General features: G+C 39.2%; 1 protein-coding gene across 3 annotated transcripts in view; it reads left to right on the top strand.

The window, feature by feature from the left end:
- The first annotated feature begins 757 nt into the window (after positions 1-757).
- The window catches only part of TBCEL (tubulin folding cofactor E like), an 81,697-nt gene continuing 62,417 nt past the window's right edge, over positions 758-20,037 (top strand). Inside the window, exons 1-2 of one of the 3 annotated variants that reach the window (XM_023739905.1) lie at positions 758-930; positions 2,273-2,358. The gene's annotated coding sequence lies outside the window, so the exon portion shown is untranslated. Of the gene's footprint in view, positions 931-2,272; positions 2,359-12,501; positions 14,391-20,037 lie in introns of those variants that run through there. The other 2 variants (XM_004385612.2, XM_023739904.1) reach the window with 2 other exon arrangements.

The following is a 20,037-nucleotide window of genomic DNA, read 5'->3' as shown; positions in this document are numbered from 1 at the left end:
AGATAAGCTCCTAAATTGGAAGGCACTACATAATAGCCACAACAATGGACTCAAACATACCAACGATTGTGAAGATGACACAGGACCAGGCAACACTTGGTTCTGATATAAATAAGGTCGCCATGAGTCCAAGTCAACTCCATGGTAACTAACACCAACAATTATTACATTGGTGTTGGAGGACTGAAACCTCATGATGTCACAAGCCTTGTGAAGGGGACACAATAAGGGCCAGAGCGCTACCATATCCTGATGCAAATGCATCATGGAATATTATTAAATTACAGCCGACAGTTCACCTCGTATAGCTTCTTCATTTAGTGGATGAGGACACTGTAGCCAGAGACAGGAAGTGACTTGATCAGGGTCACACAGCAAATTAGTGACAGAGCCAGAACAAGATTCTAAGTGTCCAGAGAGGTTCAGCCCAGTGCTCCTTCTCGAAAGGCAGCAGCCTCTCAGCCGCCTCAGGCACTGCTCTGACAAGCCCCTATTTCTCTCTGATGTGCCAATTTCTACTTCTCCTTTGCACCTGAGATGTCACTTCACCTGGACGAGCCAGAGAAGAGCAGGAGAGGAAGTGCGTTTCTAGTGAAAACCATCCCAGTACAGCCATCCCCGTCGCCATGGGAACCCCAGGTAGGTTGGAGACGACCTGCTTCTCGGGCGCCCCCGCCCATTCACGCAGCGGACGTGACACGTGCAGCAGGGTCACGTGTTGTTGTTGGGCCGTGAAAGCTGCTTCCGGGTCAATGCAGGGTACTGGGCTCCGGCCGCCAGAGTTGGGGACTCGGTGAAGCGGTGCCGGTCAGCGGCCGGCCGGGACTAGGCCGGAGGCCGAGTGGCAGCGACGGCGGAGGCCGGGAGCGGGGAGGAGAAGAGCAGCCGGAGGAGCCGCTGCAGCAGCTCCCGCGCCTCCCGGGCTGAGGGGTGAGTGGAGCCCTGGCTTGCCGGCTCTGCCGGATTCTGGAGGCCCAAGGCGCTCCCCTCCGGAGCTGAGGCGGGGAAGGCCGCTCCTGCTAGGGCGCAGTGTGAGGAAGTCTTGGGGAGGGGGGATCTTCAGGCGCGAGGGTGCCTGCCTGGGGCAGCCGGAGGGATGGGAAACCTGCCCTGGCGCTTGTGGGAGGATGGGGCCTGCCCTGGTTCTGGGACGGGGGCGGAGCGGGAGGTCCCTGGGGTGGGAGAGGGATGCTGGTCCCGGTTGGAGGAGGGGGTTTGGGGAACTTGTCTGAGTTCCTGGGAGATTCAGGGCTTCTCGCTGTGCTCCGTGGGTGTGAGGGATGGGAAGATGTCTCTTGGCTGAGATGGAGACGTGTTCAGGGCGGCTGGAGAACTAATAAATTTGTCTCTGAACCACTGAGTCACTCCTGGGGAAGTGTCTCCAGGGAGGTTTGCTGGGCAAAGGAGGGGAAGGGAACATTCCCAGGCTTCTAAAACACTAGGCCGGTTTCTTCCCAGGGTTGATAAAAGGATGCAGTAGTTAAATAAGGGCTTTTGGGAGAATAGATTTGCCCCAAGCTGGGAGATGCTGAGAATGAGGGGATAGGAATAAGGTAGGGACTGGAAAGAGGAGGAGGAGTACTCTGTCCTGGGATCTTTGAGGGGAGTGTAAAGATTTGTGTGGAGCTTCTCAATTGAGAATGAGGAATACAGTGTTCTAAGCTCTCTAGACGACATTGGGAGAATTGGTGAGGAGAGAAGACTTAATACTGCCTTCTCTTGGGACACAGTGATTTTAGAATTGTAGTTAAGGAAAGTTTGTCGGGAGCATTGAACTGTTTACAGTCAGTGGGGGAAGGAGGAGCTCTACTCTGAAGGTTGCTAGGCTGCAGAGAGCTTGTAGGCAACTGCCTAGACTTGTTTGGGGCAAGCTAGCTGTCCTTTCAGGACTAAATAAAGGCTTAACAAGGGCATGTCCCGGTACTCTATTCCTGCCCTGGGGCTCTTAAATTGGTTTCCAAGGGTCCATCTTGAGCAAAGAGACTGTAGGTGCTGAGGACTAATGAAAACATTCAGCCTTTTTGTCCCAAGACATTAGACCTAGACCTCTAGGGGATCTTTCCAACTTTTTCTTTTATCATGCCCCGCAGTAAAAAGTACATTTTTCATCACGATCTAGTACACACCTACACATGATTGCAGAGTTTCACAGAACAAAATATACCTTATTAAATGTGATGCATTCTAATATTTTCTGTTATAGTCCATTCTGTTTCGTTTAAAAAAAAAAAAACGCTGCCTGAAATCCACTGAATTGATTTTTGGGTTACAGCTTGCAGTTTGAAAAACACCGCCTCCGAGACACATTTGTTGGGCTTCAATCAGTGTCCTCATGTTATAAGTTTCTAGAGAGCAAGGGTAAGTCTAAGGAAGTAGTTTTTTTTTGGGGGGGGGGTGTGGGTGTGGATGGGGACAGCCAGGTGCAGTTGACTGCTTAAATTATTTAGATGTTTATAACATGTAGCGTATTTGACCCTTGTTTTCTCAAGTACTGTACTCTTAATCTTTGATATCTTAATGCTGCCTGATCATTTGATGAAATTTTTGAAATGAGTGGATGTTTTAATTTTCTCTAGCCTTTACTGTGTCTGACAAATGTGAGATGCCTAGTTCCATTTATTTGATTTATCACTACAAGATAATTTTATTTTAATGTTCCGGTGTTGTAAAGATACAGTGTGTGCTTTTCTACTATTTAAAAAATCTTGAGCTGAAACCAATTCTGATTCCAGTAATTGTTATATGGTGTCTTTTTTGCTACATGATTAAAGGTGTAAGGTTCAGGGATTTAGTATATATTTTATACTTCATCATAAACTTAGGTATAACTTTGAGTCAGTTAACATCTAAGTTCCCCGCATGGAAATGATGCTTTCTTCTGTTTATAAGATAGGTGAGGTCTTTAATGACTAGTATTATGATAAAAGTTACTAAGTGTTGGTGTGCAAAGTGAGAGGGCTTCATGTATTGCTATGTTTAAAGTACTTTTAAAAGTTATCACACAGCCTATTGCTAAGGAAGTTAAGTGTCAAGTGATGTTGCCTAATATCAATAGGTATATATATTTTTAAGACCAGTTTACTAGTGTTGATCTTTGTTGAGGATAAGTTCATATTGCTTGGAACATGGCATTCAAAGGCACAGCCATCAGGAAAGGATTACCCAAATTAAACTTAATCAGTGAGGCCACACTATTGATTAGATAGATAGATGCCTTATGAAAGCATCCTTTCATCTTCAAACTTTGTTTGTGTTGTAAGATATATCTTTCTTGCCATTAACTGTTGACTGTATCTTGGTTACTGATAAAAAATGCTATGTTGGCCATGTTATCAGCCATCCTTTAAAAATTATCTCTTTTAATCAGGTAAATATTATTTTAAAAAATATTTAGTTTTAAAAAGGTTTTCTTTTTGTGTTAGGTGTTTAGAACATTAAGGAAAATTCTTTATTGATTTCATTTTTCTGGAAATAATTTGTACCTGTCAGTAAAGAGTTATGGAGAATTTACCCTAAGTTTTCATTTCTTAAGTATGTCCACCTATAGCAAGCTTTCCCCCCTTGTACTCTTTGCTTTCAAACCTGTGTTTGGAAATCAGATACAGGCAGTCCCCAGGTTACAAATGTCTGACTTAAGTACAACTATTAGTACAGCCCTTTAAGAACCAACCCCGTAAAGTCTATTATATTAAAAATTTGAGGTACATACAATGGTTTGTAATAACAAAGGGGGTGCTACTTTGCAGTGTGCATCAAAACATTATTATTACTGTATTATTGTAAAGATGTTTTAGTGTATCTGCAAGTGTTTCTTTTTTATGCATAGAAAGGTACATTATATACTGTATACTAAGGCAAACATTTGACTGACCAATGTTAGATAATGAATGTACCTAACTGTTCTGACTTGTGTACAAATCAGACTTAAAGACGGACTTAAGAACGGAGCTCATTCTTAATTTGGGAACTGCCTGTGCTTACATTTGTTAGAATTTTGAGTAAAATAGGATTGTATAGCTCTGAATAATGTTCTTTCATTCACATTATATGTATACAGTATTTTTATGCAAATAGTGCTTACCTTCTGTGTTTGCCAACCGGGCCTTCCCCCACAAGGTATTTTGTAAGCAGCTATGCTAATTATTTTTATATCTTGCTGTAGAAGGTGTGCATTATTTGCATAAAAATAGAAACCCTGTGGGGCAGTTCTACTCTGTCCTGTAGTGGATTCCACAGCAATGGGTTATGTCTATGTTGTTTGGGGCCCTCGAGTTGGTTCCAACCCATAGTGACCCCGTGTACAACAGAATGAAACATTGCCCGGTCCTGCGCCATCCTCACAATCACTGCTATGTTTGAGTCCATTGTTGCAGCTACTGTGTCAGTCCATCTTGGTGAGAGTCTTCTTCTTTTTCGCTGACCCTCTGCTTCACTAAGCATGATGTCCTCCAGGGACTGGTCCCTCCTGATAACATGTCCAAAGTACATGAGATGAAGTCTTGCCATTGTAGCTTCTAATGGGCGTTCTGGTTGTACTTCTTCCGAGACAGATTTGTTTGTTCTTCTGGCAGTCCATGGTATTTTCAGTATTCTTCGCCAGCACCATTATTTAAAGGCATCAGTTCTTTGGTCTTATTCATTGTTCAGCTTTTCGCATGCATATGAGATGATTGAAAATACCATGGCTTGGGTCAGGTGCACCTTAGTCTTCAAAAGTGACATCTTTCCCTTTTAAAACTTTAAGGAGGTCTTTTGCAGCAGATTTGCCTAATGCAGTACATCGTTTAATTTCCTGACTGCTGCTTCTGTGGGCATTGATTGTGGATCCAAGTAACATGTAATCCTTGACAACTTCAATCTTTTCTCCATTTATCATGATGTTGCTTATTGGTCCAGTCGTGAGAATTTTTTGTTTTCTTTATGTTGAGGTGTAATCCATACTGAAGGTTCTAGTGTTTGATCTTCATCAGTAAGTGCTTCAAGTCCCCTTCACTTTCAGCAAGCAAGGTTGTATCATCTGCATATTGCAGGTCATTAATAAGTCTTCTCCAGTCCTGATGCCACGTTCTTCATATAGTCTAGCTTCTTGGATTATTCACTGAGCATCCAGATTGCGTAAATATGGTGAAAGAAGACAACCCTGATGCACACCCTTCCTGATTTTAAACCACGCAGTATCCCCTTGTTCTGCATGAACGACGGCCTCTTGGTCTGTGAACAGGTTCCTCATGAGGACAGTTAAATGTTCTGGAATTCCCATTCTTCTCAGTATTATCCATAATTTGTTACAATCCACACAGTCGAATGCCTTTGCATAGTTAATAAAACACAGGTAAACATCGTTCTGGTATTCTCTGGTTTGAGCGAAGAGTCATCTGATACCAGAAATGATATTGTTCCACGTTGTCTTCTGAATCTGGCTTGAGTTTCTGGCAGTTCCCTGTTGATGTACTGCTGCAACTGCTTTTGAATTATCTTCAGCAAAGTTTTACTTGGGTGTGATATTAATGATATTGCTGGATAAGAAGAGTGGACGCTTCCAGTGTAGCATCTGTTCGTTGAAACATCTCTATTGGTATTTCATCAGTTCCTCAAGCCTTGACATTCAGGGCCTTCTACAGCCTTCCTCTGCTTTTTTTTTTTTTTTTAAATGACATTATTGTTTTAATTCCTAAATGTAGATCTGCCTTTCCACGCATCATACCTTCCTTTGTGAATAAAATCTCTGCAAGTCTCTGCATAGAGTATGTTCCCTTCATGAAATCCTACTCAACCTCATTTCATTTCAGACAACCTCTTTTCCTTGAAATCTTTTTTGCTTGTGTTGTCTGTACTACTTTTCCTATATTGCTTTCTATTGTTTGTGTACCTTATCTGTACTCCTTTTAGATTGTAAACTCCTAGAGACCAGGAAGGTCAATATCTTTAAATTTCTAGGGCACCTACACATGGTTTATCAGAGTATAGTTCGTGGACCAAGGGAATCATAATTGACTGAAATTATGGTTAAAGAAGTGGATCCCTGAATCCCAGCCTAGACTTACTGAATCAGAATCTGGTAGAGCCTGGGAACCTGCATTTTAACAAGCTGCCCAAGTTGATTTTTCCGTATGGTAAAATTTGAGTATCACCGACTTAATGTGATGCTTTAAATTACAATAAACCAAAACTGAACTCATTGCAGCTGAGTCAATTCCAACTCACAGTGACCCTGTAGGACAGGCTAGAACTGCCCTGTAGGGCTTCCAGGGAGTGGCCGGTGGATTCAGACTGCCAACTTTTTGGTTAGCAGCTGAGCTCTTAACCAGTAGGTATGCGCAAATAATGCACTGAATGACATAAATGAATTGAGCAATGTCATAGTTCAGCAGATTGATTTAATTCTAGGGCTTTGAAGTCAAATGGCCAAGATTTGAATCCTGGCTCTGTCACTTACTAGGTATATGACCATAACCTTTTTGCTTCAGTCTTCTCATCTATAAAATGGGATTAATAATAGTACCCCTCATAAAGTTGTGAGAACTGAACAAGCTAGTACATATAAAACAGCACAATACATGGCACACAATAAACTCACTAAACCAAAAAAAAAAAAAAAAACCCACTGCCATCGAGTCGATTCTGACTCATAGTGACCCTACAGGACAGAGTAGAACTGTCTCATAGGATTTCCAAGGAGTGGCTGGTGTGGATTCGAACTGCTGACCTTTTGGCTGGCAGTCTGAGATCTTAACTACTGTGCCACCAGGGCTCCAAACTCACTGGTTTTTATCTATTGTCATGTTGATATTAGTATGATAACAGTGGTCATGATAGTAATGAAAAACAGGGTTGTGAAAATACTTTCCATGTCAGTTATTGTCAATTAGCAGATTGCTCATAGAGTTTCAAGAATTCAGGCTTAAAATTTGTTTTATATTTTAGGTTTACAGATAGTGTGTCTATATGGTATTTAAAGTTATAAAGATGTTTTGTTTTCTTTAGAAGGATTACTGTCAAATATGATGTTAAGTTTTTTGCTTATTCATTTCTGTGTTGCATGAAGAACAGTCTAAATTTTTAAACAGAGGACTTTAGCCACTTACCTTCTGGCCATTACCTAACAGTCCATCTTCATCTTCCAGTCTTCTCCCCACATACCCTCCACACTAGCCACATTACATTTCTCACTTTTTCTTGCATGCCATGCTCTTTGACTCATTTGTGCCTTTACCGTGCTTTCCCCATCTTTTTCATCTGGTAAATTCCTGCACATTTTTCTTAAGACTCAGTTTTATGTGTGACCGCCCTCAGTGAAGTAGTCACTCTTAAAGTATTTTATTCATACTTATTATGTATTATGTTTGTGTATATTTTTCTTCTTGGAGGGAAAATGATTTAGTTCTGACATATGTTCTGGGTACATTGTATTTAATGAATCCTCTGACAGAGAGGGAGGATGTTTGGTTGTTACCTGGCTTATGTTCCCCATTTGTTTGGACATCCCTACTCTCAGCTTTCATCATCATCATCATGACTACAATTTATTGAGCATTTACTACATGTCAGACACTTAACTAAATGCTTTAAAAACTATTTCTTTTAATCTTCACGATATCTTTTAATCTTCACAATAACTATGAGATAGCTCTTATTCACTCCATTTTCTAATTGAGGGAGTGGGCATAGAGAGTTAAGTGCCTTGCACAGATTTCACAGCAGAGTCATAATTGAGCTCAGGGCTATCTGTAGCCCATGCTCTTAATCACAGTGCTCTTGTAAAAGCAGGAGATTTAAACAGATGATACATTTCCAAAACTCAGGACAGTGTGGCCATCTGAAACTTTCATTAATAATTCATTAATGTCCATAGGAATGTGATCCGTAACTGGTACTGTTGAGAAAAGGATTGTTGAAAATTGTTCTTAGGTTAATGCTTTTCCAGTAATTTTCAAAATTTCTTTTTCCCTTTCTGCCGTACTTCTCATTGTTGTACATGGCTCTCATTTCACTGTCAGAAGGTGAAACATGAAAACTGCATGTTTATCCAAAGTAAAAGTTACATTTTCATTCATCCAACAGGTTTTTATTGCCATGTGCCAGGCACTGTTCCATATAATGCTGAAGTGGGCTGTCATATCCCTGCTTTCATGAGGCTTATATTCTTAGTGGAGAGGGACCTTCAGCAGATGAACCCTTAACTAACGATTGTGATAAGGAAAACAGAGGTGAAGTGATAACGAGTGATTGATGATGGTATGGTGCTATTTTTGATGCCACCAGAGGAAGCCTCTATGAGGAGGTGACATTTGTGTTGAAATTTTAAATGCTTTGAGGAAGCCAGGTAGGCCAAGAGCCAGGAAAAGGACAGTCCTATCAGAGGAAACTGCAGGTGCAAAGGCTCTGAGCGGGGAAAGAACTGGGCAGGTTTGAGGATTAGAAAGCCACAGTGGCTGAAGCATAATGGGCTAGGAAAAGGGTGGGAGGTAAGGTTAGAGACGTAAGCAGAGGTGAGAGTAAATGAAGCCTTGAAGACTATTAAAAAGAGTTTGGATTTCATTTTAAGTGTGAAGGGAAGTCATTGGAGAGTTTAAAGGACAAGATTTGATTTAAATTTTGAAAATCCCACCCATCTGCTTTGTGTAGACACCAGGTAGGAGGCTATTGCAGCGATCTTGGTGAGAGGTTGATGGTGGCTTGAATAAGAGTAATAGGGATCGAAAGAATTGGGGTGTTTTGGAGGTAGAGTTGATAGGTCTTGCTGATGAATTACATGAAGGTGTGAGAGGAAGAGAAGTCAAATATAACTTCTGAGATGGGGAACAGTGGAGGTGGAGCAGGTTTTGGGGAGGGAATCAAGAGTTGTATTTTTGCCCAGTGTGCCTCTCTACCCGATCGTACACCCCTACCCACCCTCCAAGGATACAAGTATTCTGAATTTTGTGTTTGTTATTCTTTGGCTTGTTTTTAAATAGTATTTAGCATCTATATGACCTAAAACAATAAAATGATTTATTTTCCATGTTTTTGAATTTTGTATAAATGGAATTGTACTGTGTATAGTCTTGTGGTTAGTTTTCCCCCGTTTAACATTGCTTGTAAAAGTCATTCATGTTGGTGCATGTAACTATCATTGGTTAATTTCCATTGCTGTGTAACATTTTATTTTGTGAATATATCACAATTTATTTATCCAGTTGCTTCTTGGATGTAAGGGATTTTTTCCCCAAGGTTTTGTAATTTCAAACAATGCTGTTGTTAGGGACGTTCTTGTACTTGTTTCCTGGTGCACATGTACAAGTTACTCAAGATTTCATACTGAGAAGTGGAATTGCTAGGTCATAAAAAACAAAAAGCCTGTTGTCGTCTTGTCAATTCTGACTCATAGTGACCCTATAGGACAGAGTAGAACTGTCCCATAGGTTTTCCAATGAGTGGCTGGTGGATTCGAGTGGCCCACCTTTTGATTAGCAGCTGAGCTCTTAAGTACTGTGTCACCAGTATGTGCGTCTTCAACTTTACTAGACAGTGGTCCATTATTTTCTGAGGTGTTTTTAGGTGGTGCAAATGGTTAACACACTCAGCTGATACCTGAAGGGTTTGGCGGTTAGAGTCCACCCAGAGTTGCCTTGGAACAAATGCCCAGCAGTCTATTTCTGCAATATCAGCCATTTAAAACTATGAATCACAGTTCTACTCTGAAACACATGGGATTGCCATGAGTCAGAATTGACTTGTTGGCAATTGGCTAGCAGTATATAGGTTCCTGTTCTTCCACAAAGGAGTCCTGGTAGTGCAGTGGTTAAAGAGCTTGGCTGCTATCCAAATGATCAGCGGTTTGAACCCACCAGCCGCTCCATGGGAGAAAGATGTATCAATCTGCTTCTGGAAAAATTTACAGCCTTGGAAGCTCTGTGGACCAGTTCTAGTCTGTCCTGTAGGGTTGCTGTGAGTTGGAATCGACTTGATGGCAATGAGTTTGGGGGTGAGGGAGTCTCCCACATTTTCTGCAACAGTTGATATTGTTATTTTTTAAGTTTTGCTAATTTAAAAACCAAAAACCAGACCCATTGCTGTCGAGTTGATTCCAACTCATAGCGACCCCATAGGGTTTCCAAGGCTGTAAATCTCTGTGGAAGCTGACTGCCACATTTTTCTCCCTCGGGGCCGCTAGTGGTTTTGAACCGCTGACCTTTTGCTTAACAACAGTTGACTGCTTTAACCACTGTGCTACCAGGGCTCCTTTGGTAGGTATAAAATGGTATCTCGTTGAGATTTTCATTTTTTTTTCCCCCTTGGGATATTGTTGAGCTGGAGCATCTTTTAAATTTATTTACTAGCCATTTGAGTTTCATCCTATGTTGAATGCTTGTTCATGTCTTTTGTCCATTTTTCTATTGGATTGTTTTCCTTTTTCTCGTTTTTAGGAGTCCTCATATTATGTGTGTTGCAAGTATCTTTTCTCAGTTGCTGGCTTGTCTTTTTATATTTTTCATGTCTTTTGATAAGCAAACATTTTTCATTTAACTGGTCAACTTTTCCTTTATATGGGTTCTTTTTATGTTTTGTTTAAGAAATACTTGCCTAAATCAATATCATAAAAGTCTTTTCCTATTAGAAGAAATAATTATTTTCTTCTCAAAGGGATAAAATTTACCTTTCACATTTTATCTTGAGTTGATTTTTTTTCTCTGTTGTGAGGTGGGGATTCAGTTGCATTTTTTCCCCAGATTGATATTCACTTCTCCCAGCACTGCTTATTGAATAGTTTAACCGTTTCCCATTGATTCCTATACCACTTCCATCTGATTTCAATATGTGTATTTACACGAGCCTGGTTCTGGGGTCTCTCTTCTGGTCTATTGGTCTATTTTTCTTTCCCCAGAGCTATTTTCTTTAACAAATAGAATGAAACTTTGGAAGGGGGACAGTTTTTTTCAGGAAACCATTAGCCTTAGCACTTTCTCCGCCCTCATGTTTACACATATCTTTATAGCATTTTTTAAAAAAGAATTATTGAATGTAATCAGTCTCTACAAATACTAAGTGTTCTGACTGACAGATGCCATTATCTCAGCAGAGAAACTTTGTTGAGAATATTTTTATTTATCATCATGGTATTGTTTTAGGAGCCTCTGGGTGGCATAAATGGTTAAGTGCTTGACTACTAGCTGAAAGGATGGCAGTTTGAACTCCTCCAGGGGCACTTTGGAAGACAGCCTGGCTATCTGCTTCTGAAAGGTCACAATCTTGAAAACCCTATGGAGCAGTTCTGTGCACACGTGGAATCGCCATGAGTCTGAATTGACTCAATGGCAACTAACAACAACAACAACATTGTTATTTTAGTTCACAGGTAAACGTTTAAAGCAAATACTTTTAGGAAGGAATTGGAACTCTTAAAATGTTGAAAACAAGTCTAAATAATTAAACTCTTACTATTGTGATTCATACGAGGATCATATTTTCTCATGCGTACTATTAATAACTTAAGGTACAAGTTTTGTAAAGGCAAGTACCCTTTGGAGGTTGAAATTTAAATATTAATGCTATTAGTCTCATTCATTTAATGACATTTCTCCTCATGAACATCAGTAAAGGAGTCTAAGAAAAATATAAATGAGGGTTTTATACATCACAAATCAAATCTCTCACAAGTGGGTTTATTGAGACTTGACTAAATCTTCACTTACCATTTAAGATCCTCAGGTAAATTGTTCATATTAATTTGATAAGGGTGCTGAAGTGCCTATTGTTCTGAAGTATGGCATACATTACTAACTCCTGCGTATGGTCTGTAAGGTATACATATGGATACAAAATTATATATTCAGTATTAAATCTGTTGTACCTGTGGTTTCTGCAAAAGATTTTAGCTTGTGCTAGTGTCTTAGGCTGGGTTCTCTAGAGAAGAAAACCCAGTGAAGCATATATATGTATCTCAAGAAAACGGCTCACACGGTTGTAGAAACTGGCAAGTCCCAAGTCCTTGGGTCAGGCATCAGGATGGAGGCTTCTCCTGATGTAGCTGCAGAGGCTAACCACAGATCAGCAGGTCATACAGTAGGCTGCTGGCTCACATGCTGCAGAGGCCGATGAATCCAAAATTGGCAGGTAAGACGGCCGGCAGTTGTCTCAAGTCCCAAGAACCGGAGGTCAGATGATGATGAGCCGGATGCAGGATCCAGAGCAAGCGAGCTTTGCCATAATGTCCATATATATATTGGAGCCCTGGTGGCATAGTGGTTAAGAGTTTGGCTGCTAACTGAAAGGTCAGCAGTTCAGATCCACCAACCACTCCTTGAAAACCCTATGGGGCAGTTCTACTCTGTCCTGTAGGGTCACTATGAGTTGGAATTGACTCGATGGCACCTAACAACAATAACAAAATATATTGGATGCAGGTCACAGCCCTGAGGAAACTCCCCTTACAACTGATTAGCTGATCACATCAGATCACATCATGGAGGATGACTACATCATTACGTAACTGCCAGACTACGTCGTTACGTAACTGCCAAACCACTGAGACTCATGGCCCAGCCAAGCTGACACACAACCATCACAGCTAGCTAGGTAGCAAGTATTTCTGACTCTGCTACTAATTCACTGATTCGTTATGTCACCTTTTCGGAGTCCCTGTGGGGAAGTAGATACAATTACGTATTCCAGTGGTAGTAATGAAGCATTTGTGTTCATAAAGTAATCTCAGAGTTTATTAATAAACTTGCTTTTCCCACTTTATGAAATGTATTTTATATACACAATTAGGAGTGATTAGAAAACCCTCTGATTAATGCGTTTAGTGGGTGCCAATTACGGGCAAAGCTCCAGTCTTTGATAAATACAGAGAAGCATTAGGATGTATGGTCCTTACTGTCAAGAGCTGTACAGTCTGAGGAGTTAGACATAAACACACAAATATTACTATATGTGAGTTAAATAATACTGGTATATGGGACAAAAATGAAAAGATGACATGCTAATATGTGATTGATTAATTGCCCACTGAGTATTTTAGGCAATAGATACCATGAGCTCAGATCAAACGAAACATATTATGGCAGGAGGTATCTGAAAAGGCTTCATCTCAGAAGTATATTCTGAATAAGGCCTTGAAGGATACGTAAAATTTAAAAAGACAGAAAGGAGAGGGAAAGACCTTCCAGTTAAGGAGGAATGGCACTATAAATATCAGACATTTTCACTGTGCTGTAATCATTAATTAGCATGGTCCTAGGCCTAAAACAATTAGGTCAAATCTATTTAAAACAAAAATTACAAGTCCCCAGCCCTACATTCTTCATACTACCATGTTTACTGGGTAGTATAATAGTAGTAGTGGTGGTAGCAGTAGAAGTAATAGTAAGCGAATATTAAATGCTTTGTATGTACCAGGCACTGTGCTTAAACACTTTTTACCCATATCATCTCCATTCATTCTTCAGTGACCTTATGACCTAGGAGTCAGGGGCTATCCATTACCTCTTATGGATGAGGAAGTGGAGACTTTGGGAACTAAAGTAACTTGCCCACAGTCACACGGAGTAGTGGAGTCAGGATTTACATGCAGGCAGTTTGGTTCCAGAGCTAGCAGGCAATACTGCCGTGACACTAAATGTGGAAGGAGCTAGTGAATTTGTTTTTTATGACCTGTAGACTTCTGTAATCTGTCTGTGTGGCTGCTGTTTTAGCATTCTGGCAATCCCTGGTTATTAGCTGGAGTGGTTTGTAAACTCTAGAAGGCTGCAGAGTGATGAACTAGTAGTCTGTTCCTAATGAGGCTTTGCTTTTAACATGATAGCTTCTGTAGTTGCTCGTGAGCAGAGATAATGGGGGTAATCTGTTCTGTAAACAGCTGAGTAATGACCTTAAACTTCCATATTCACAGCTGAAAGAAAACATACATATGCAATTTTCTTCTGATGAAACCTAATCTGTTCAAGAAACAAATGTTCATTGCTTTTTGGGTGGACAGGGACATTGAGAATAATTTTTCCCACCTTAGTGACTGGGCTAGTCAGTACTGCAGCTTATTTTTTTGGTTCAGTTACTTTGATGTGGTTATAAGACGTAGTTAGGCTGTTATGTTTTTCATCCATTTTAATAAGTTGTATTTCTATGGTTTGTGTGTGATGTAATATACTGTTGACACGAAATAGTCCTTTTTTGGTAAGATGGCATGGCTGGCTCAACAGATTAGGATACAGAAAGTATGACTTAGCATGCTGGTTGGGCCTCAGAAACCTGAGCAAGTCACCTCAGTTTCTTGTCCTGCAGATAGAGGTAAGTGTTAGCCTGTCTGTGTCAGAGGGTGGTTTGGGCTTTAAAAGGATTGTTAATCTCAGTGTAGGGACACTTGGCTTGGGGAACATCCTTCAAGAGGAAATGTATCTACTCCAAAACTTTGAGTAAGTGCAACATTAAAGCCTTGAAACTTTCCCAAATTGAATCTAGGCCAAATAGAAATGTAGGGGTAGATGCAGATTTATTTGTGAAGGTGGTAAGTTTGCTGAGCTTCAGAGTTGGTGGTTGAGAGTAGAACTCTTCTTGGAAACTATTGAAGTAAATGATATAATGAACGTTAAACCTTTTGTTGTTGTGACTGCTGGAAGTATATGTTAAGTGTTTTGTTCTGTGTTTCAGAATGCCTAATTTAATAGGGGTACTTCAGTCTAAGGAGCAATATTAATTTTTTTCCTCTCAAATACTTTCTCATCAAAAACATAACATTCTTGGGCTAGTGTATTTGGGCCAGAAATTTCAAATGCTGTATTTACAATTCACAGTGGACTACAAGCGTAAGAGTCGGGTCATACTTGTTAGTATGCTGTTGTAGATGAGAAAACTTTGACTCTTTGTCTAACATCAAATGTGCTTTGTATGCACTACAGTTCTTAAGTAGAAAATGTAGTCAGCTCCAACTCTGTACGGTTCGCTGATACCATAGAGTTGTGGTTTTAGACATCTTTGGTGCCACTAATATAATGAAATAAAGAATTATAGGTACGTATTTTAATGTTTGTGGTGCTTTTAAGGAGAAGCATAGTGCTGTGATAATAGAGGGTACCAGTGCCCTACTAATTAGACAGCGTGGTTCAAGGAATAGTCAGGACTCTGAATTCAGATTTCATTTGGCAATGTTTTTTTTTTTTTTTTTAATCTTCTACCAAGAATAGTTGATTTGCTACATTATTACACTTGGATGCAGTGTAGTATACAGTTGAGAAAGAGACTTTAAAAAATTGGGTAGTTCAGAATAGGGTGTGAAATGGTGGCATGGTGTGTTATGATAATGGATTTATCAGTTACACTCAATCTCTTTACTTGGAATGCTGTAGTAATTTAGTTAATAGGCTAACTTTAATTCTACAGAATAGTTTTGAAAGTTTATTATAGTTTATTTTCCTTGCTTTCTATATAAAGAGGGTATCTGCTTAGATATATTACATAATGCTCAGGGGAGGTAACTGAGAAAGAATTGTAGGTATACATACTTAAAGATAAATTAGAAATACTATATAGAATAAGACTGACCTTTTTTAATGAAAGACGTATCTCTCATTCATTACCTCAGCACCAGAACTTATTAATGGCATATCCTACAAACTTTAAAAATGATTATGTGGATGTATATTTATTGACATAAAAAGTTTTTTTAATGAGCTAATTGGTGAAAAGGCAGGTTACAAGACTATGTATCTAAAAGTCATTCAATTTTTGTGTAAAAATATATATATCTACATAACATGGAAAAAGCAGTCTGGAAGGATATGGACCATAAGGTACATCCTTAGGCTCAATCTGCTTGTTAAATCTGTCAGCCGAGGCCTCTGGGTATGGCTGTGCCTCTAAAAATGATTTATATAGGAAAAGCTTTTTGTAACACTTACTAACAAGCTTAGCTTGGGGAAAAAAATCACTGGAATGAAATGTCATCTGTCCAGAAATTTTAAAGAAACCTAAAGGCTGCTAACAGAAAGGTTGTAGGTTTGAATCCATCCAGAAGCACCTTGGAAGAAAGGCCTGGCAGTCTACTTCTGAAAAATCAGCTATTGAAAACCCTATGGAGCACAGTTCTACTCTAGCACGCATGGGGTCACCATGAGTTGGGGTCAACTCGATTGCATCTGGTTGGTTAGGGTGAAATTGTGGAGTCTGTGGCCAAAATGCTTACGTTTTGTAAAAATCAGCAAATGTGTACAAAAACTAACTCAAAATGGATCAAACATTTAAATGTAAGAACTGAAATCAGAAAACTCTTAGAAGAAAATATAGGGGTAATGCTTCAGGTTAATGCTTTTTAACAATAGATTCTTATGACACCGAAAGTATGAGTAGCAAAAGACAGAATAGATGGGCCGTCATCAAAATTAAAAACCTTTGTGCATCAAAGAATTTTATCAAAAAAAAAGGACAGAGACAACCTACAGACTGGGAGAAAATTTTTGGAAACAACATATCTGGATAAAGTTTTAATATCCAGAATATATAAAGAACTCTTACAACTTAATAACAAAAACAAACAACCCAGTCAAAAAATGGGCAAAGTACTTGAATAGACATTTCATCAATGGCCAACAAGCACATTAAAAAGTGCTCGGTGTCATTAGTCATTAGGGAAATGCAAATCAAAACCATAATAAGATATTGCTTCACACAGACTAGGACAGCTATGATTTTTAAAAAATGGAAAACAACAGGTGTTGGTGAGAATGTAGAGAAATTAGAACTCTTGCATTGCTGGTGGGACGGCAAAATGGTGCAGCCGCTTTGAAAAACAGTTTGGCGGGTCCTCAAAAAGTTAAACACAATTACCATATGACCCAGCAATTCTGCTCCTAGGTATGTACCCAAAAGAATTGAAAGCAGCAACACAAACAGATAACTTGTACACCAATATTCACTGCAGCACTATTCACAATAGCCAAAAAGTGGAAATAGCCTAAATGTCCATCGACAGGTGAATGGATAAACAAAATATGGTACATATAATGGAACATTACTCAGCCATAAAGGGAAATAAAGTCTCAATACATGCTACAGCATGGTCGAACTGTGAAAACATTATGCTGATTAAAATAAGCCACTTATAAAAGGACAAATGTTGAATGATCCCATTTTTATGAAATATCTAGAATAGGCAAGTGTGTAGAGGCCAAAGTTTATTAGTGGTTATCAGGAGCAGGTGACAGTGAGGGGGAAAGGAGGACTCATTGCTTAGGTCCCCACTGAGCTTCTGTTAAAGGTGATGTCTAATTTTGGAATGGACAAAGGTAATGGTTGAACAACATGATGAACATAACGTCACTGAACTGTACATGTGAAGATTGTTGAAATGTCAGATGTTCTGTTACATATATATTTGCCACAAAAAAAAAAAATATATAAAAAACAAAAACCCGACTCCAGAGAAAAACTCCAAGACTGTGGAAAGGTGTTTTATTTCTCTGCTGTACAATTTGAGAGCTCTTTATAAAAAGACTAAGATCACTGGATATTTGTTTTACAGTTAGGCTGTACTTTATGCCAAGAGTAAAAGACGGGCTATTGAAGGTTTTTGAGCAGAGAACAGAGAAGAAAATGACATTCATCAATAATAAGCATCTTGTAGCAAATCTTTGAATTCTGGAGATTTAGATGCTGAGGGTTCACTGTTAATTTGACATAGTATATAAATTCTTAACGTTTAGGGGACTGCAGAGAAATATGTATTTTAAATTACTGTTTTGTATGTGAATTTATGTTCCAACAAAGCTATTTTGTAAACCAAATTGGTTTTAGTGATATCTCTTGGAGAGTAAGGTTTATTTATCAATCAAGAAAAAGTTTGATTATACAATATTTAAAGATTTTTATTGTGGTAAAATATAACAAAAAATTTGCCAGTTTAACCATTTTTAAGTGTACACTTAGTGACATTGACTACATTCACCATGTTGTGCAACCGTCACTGCTATTTCCAAACTTTTTTTTGTGACACCAAACAGAAACTCTGTACCCCTTAAGCAATAATTCCCCATTCTTCCCCTCTCGGCCCCTAGTAACCACTGATAAAGTTTTGTCTCTGTTCCTTTGCCTATTGTAGATATTTCATAATAAGTGGGATCATACAATTTTTGTCCCTTTGTGACTGATTTATTTCACTTAGCATAATTTTTTCAAGGTTCATCCCTGTCATAGCATTTATCAGAACTTAATTTCTGTCTGTGGCTGAATAATATTCCATTGTATGTATATGCCACATTTTGTTTCTCTGTTCATCTGTTGATGGACACTTGGATTGTTTGTACCTTTGGGCTATTGTGAATAATGCTGCAGTGAACATTGGTGTACATGTATTTACTGGAGTCCCTGGTTTCAAGTCTTTTGAGTGTATACCTACGTGTGGAATTACTGGGTTATATAATAATTCTTCATAGAAGAATGTGGCATCAGGATTGGTGGGAGACTCATTAACAACTTGTGATGTGCAAATGATACAACCTGGCTTGCTGAAAGTAAAGAGGACTTGAAGCACTTACTGATGAAGATTAAGGACTATAGCCTTCATTATGGATTACACCTCAACATAAAGAAAACAAATCCTCACAAGTGGACCGATAAGCAACATCATGAAAAATGGAGAAAGTATTGCAGTTGTCAAGGATTTCATTTTACTTGGATCCACAATCAACACCCATGGAAGCAGCAGTCAAAAAATCAAATGAGGTATTGCATTGAGCATATCTGCAAAGGACCTCTTTAAGGTGTTGAAAAGCAAATGTTGCACTTTGAGGACTAAGGTGTGTCTGTTGCCCAAGCCATAGTATTTTCAATCACCTTAAATGCATGTGAAAGCTGGACGATGAATAAGAAAGACCGGAGAATAGATTCCTTTGAATTATGGTGTTGAAGAATATTGAACATACCATGGACAGCCAGAAGAACAAACAAACCTGTCTTGGAAGAAGTACAACGAAGATACTCCTTGGAAGCAAGGGAGGTGAGACTTCGTCTCACATACTTTGGAGTGTTATCAGGAAGGACCAGTCCCTGGAGAAGGACATCATGCTTGGTGAAGCAGAGGGTCAGCTAAAAAGAAGAAGACCCTCAACAAACTGGACTGACGCAGTAGCTGCAACAATAGGCTCAAACATAGCAATGATCATGAGGATGGTGCAGGACCAGGCAGTGTTTCGTTCTGTTAGAAATAGGGTCAGTATGAGTCATAATCGACTTGACAGCACTTAACAACAACAGTGATAATTCCATGTTGAACTTTTTGAAAAACTGTCAAACTGTTTTCCACACTGCTGTACCATTTTACAGTCCCACTAGCAATGCACAACAGTTCCAATTTCTCTACATCCTCACCAATACTTACTATTTTCCATGTTTTTGATAATAGCCATCCTAGTCTGTGAGAAGTGATATCTCATTGTGGTTTTGATTTGCATTTTCGTAATTACTAATGACATTGAGCATCTTTTAATGTGCTTATTGGCCATTTGTATATCTTCTTTGGAGAAATGCCTATTCAAGACCTTTGCTTTAACCCGTTTTATAATTCGATTGTTTGGTTTTTGCTATTGAGTTGTAGGAGTTCTTTGTATATTCTAGATAGTTAAACCCTTATCCAGATATATGATTCCCAAATATTTTCTCCCATTCTTTGGGTTTGTTGATAAAGTTCTTTGATGTACAAAAGTTTTTAATTTTGATAATGTCTAGTTAATCTATGTTTTGTTGCTTGTCCTTTTGATGTCGATCTAAGAATCCCTTGTCAAAGACAGGGTCTTGAAGCTCTATCCCTGTGTTTTCTTCTAAGAGTTTTGTGGTTTTAATTCTTATATTTAGGTCGTTGATCCATTCTGAGTTATTTTTTGTATATGCTGTGAGGTATGGGTCCAATTTCATTGTTTTGCATGTGGAGATTCAGTTGTCTTAACACCATTTTTTTAATTGTACTTCAGGTGAAGGCTTACAGAACAAAGAGTTTCTCATGAAACAGTAGTACACATATTGTTTTAAGACATTGGTTAACAACCCCACAACATGTCAACCCTCTAACTTCTC

This window comes from Trichechus manatus, unplaced genomic scaffold (genome assembly GCF_000243295.1).
Source record: "Trichechus manatus latirostris isolate Lorelei unplaced genomic scaffold, TriManLat1.0 scaffold00143, whole genome shotgun sequence".
Taxonomy (NCBI): domain Eukaryota; kingdom Metazoa; phylum Chordata; class Mammalia; order Sirenia; family Trichechidae; genus Trichechus; species Trichechus manatus.
The sequence above is the reverse complement of the archived record's forward strand: the minus strand, read 5'-3'. Positions and strand labels throughout refer to the sequence as shown.